General features: G+C 37.3%; 1 protein-coding gene across 5 annotated transcripts in view; it reads right to left on the reverse strand.

Annotated features, from left to right (window-relative positions):
• LOC115227609 (E3 ubiquitin-protein ligase MIB2-like) overlaps positions 1–2500 on the reverse strand; it is a 29762-nt gene that overhangs the window by 23007 nt on the left and 4255 nt on the right. The window lies entirely within an intron of this gene.

Raw genomic sequence — 2500 nt, forward strand, 5'->3', positions numbered from 1 at the left:
ATGAAATTAATTAAACAGGTGGAATGATTGGGGTGGGAGTAGGTAATGGAGATTTCTATTGTATATACACACACGTGTATACACACATACATATGTACATATAAATATATTTATACACACACACACAAACACACGCATATAGGATGAATAACTCAATAAATAAACACATAGAGCAGCAAAATGTGTGTGTGTGTATGTGTGTGTGTGTATGTGTGTGTGTGTATGTGTGTGTGTTCATAGTTACATTTATTCTTTTATTCTTTCATTTGTTTCAGTCATGTGACTGTGGCCATGCTGGAGCACTGTCGTTAGTCGAGCAAATCGACCCCAGTAAGCCTTGTACTTATTTTATTAGTTTCTTTTGCTGAAACGCTAGTTTACGGGGACGTAAACACACCAGCAGCGGTTGTCAAGCGATGTTGGGGACAAATACAGACACAAAAACACACGCACGTACACACAGACACTCATAACACACACACGACACTCATAACACACACACAGACACGCACATATATGTACATATATATATATATATATATATATATATATATATGGACATACATATATACATATATATATATCTGTATATATATAAGGCAAGATGTGTGTGTGTGTACGTTTTTGTAATTTATGCACATCTACAAATTAAGACGCATGCCGCTCAAATTTTAGGGGGTCATTCGTCACGATCCCGGCAGTATTTTCGTCAAATTTCTCCCGAGACATCCGCGAATAGCGGTAAATAATTTTGAGCCATAACTTCTAAATTTTTAAGATGGCGAAAGCTACCATTGTTTACAAAGCAAACATGAGTTAAGTTCTCTCGTAGCGACGGTGTAAATAGAGGGAGGGAGAAGGAGAGGGAGAGAGAGAGATTTTTATAATTTCGTCTTTTTACTGGCAATAACAGACAGACAGGTGTTGTTATGTATGTTTGTATGTGTGAATGGCTTCAGTCACGCATACACACACGCGAGCATGTATGCGTAAAAGACACATATATGCAAAGTTTGTGTGTGTGTGTGTGTTGCGTATATATATATATACGGGCAACATAAACGATATTCTCCGTTTCTCCACAACTAATTTCCAAATTAGCTGAATCCGTTGTTCTAATCATAGCGATATATAGCTGGTCGTGCGTGAACATGTGAGAGAGCAGAGGTTAACAGAGCAAAAGACCTACGTGTTGACTGTAGACACGCTCCTTCGCAAACGATCAGCTATTATTTTGTAAACAATGTTTCGAAACTGTTCATGTTTTCGAAAGGAGAGGGGTCAACCTAAAGCGTTTGACCCGGTCATAAAAACAACAAAAAAATAGTAATATGTGTAAAAGAACTTCCTCTAAACGAATATGACCAAACAAACGTGCTCTCGCAAAAGGGGTTGGGAGGAGAGGCCTATGGCCTTTTCTTTGATAATATCTTTCTTGCTCATTTAAATTCAGTTCAATGCAGTCTTGCCTTGAACCAAACCTTTCTCTTTGTGTGTGTGTGTTCTTGATAATCGTTTAGAACAAGTTGTTTTACACCTATTACACTATTTTTTTGTTTTTGTGCCCGGGTCAGACATGTAACATCCACGATGTGAATTTTCCGAGGCCTCTCCCCCACTCCCGTTTCACGATGGCACATTTTTTGAGTCATATTCGTTTAGAAGAATTTGTTTTACACCTATTACACTATTTTTTTGTTTGTTTTATGACCGGGTCAAACACTTTAGTTTGACCAGGAGAGGTATGACTTTCACATCGCTGCGGGAGAAGGTAGGCTCCTCTATTCCTGTTACAAAACTTACTTCCGGGTACCAAATTTGCTTCAATTGATGGTATTCTCGGGTCGGAGGTGGTGGTGGGACAGTGGCAGGGGCAAAGGCGTGCAGAAAATGTATACAATAGTGTATGTACGTATATGTTTGCGTGTGGTGTGGTGTTTTACCCATATATATACTTAGTTGTGATCTGAACATAACCGCTTCTGAAACAGAGGTTCCGGAGCCATTTTGGGCGTTTTATTTTCCTTGCTGGAAGGGTTCTCAATCCATGGGCAAAATGGGGTTACACGAAAAAAAAAAAAAAAACAATCGATGAGTGTAAAAATCGAGAAACCGATTTCTTCTGGAACCATGTGGTTTGTAAGCAAGCTACTAACCACACAGCCAATCCTGTGCCTATATATATAATATATATATATATATATATATATATATATATATATATATATGATGTGGTGTGTTGTATGTTCCTCATGAAGCTTTTTAAAATGAATATTTCTTAGTGAAATTTTCTGAAAATCCATCCCTATCCATGTCTTAATCAACAATTATGTCTGGAGTTGGGATTGGTTTGAAACTCATCAAATGGTTTTATTTTCTCAACATAATCGGAAAACACCAGAATGTTGTGGGAAAATATAAGGGTCTCAGGAAGTATATATATATTATTTTGTGTGTATGTGTGTGTGTGTATATGTATATACATAGTCAGTTATATATA

This window comes from Octopus sinensis, unplaced genomic scaffold, assembly GCF_006345805.1.
Source record: "Octopus sinensis unplaced genomic scaffold, ASM634580v1 Contig05186, whole genome shotgun sequence".
NCBI lineage: Eukaryota > Metazoa > Mollusca > Cephalopoda > Octopoda > Octopodidae > Octopus > Octopus sinensis.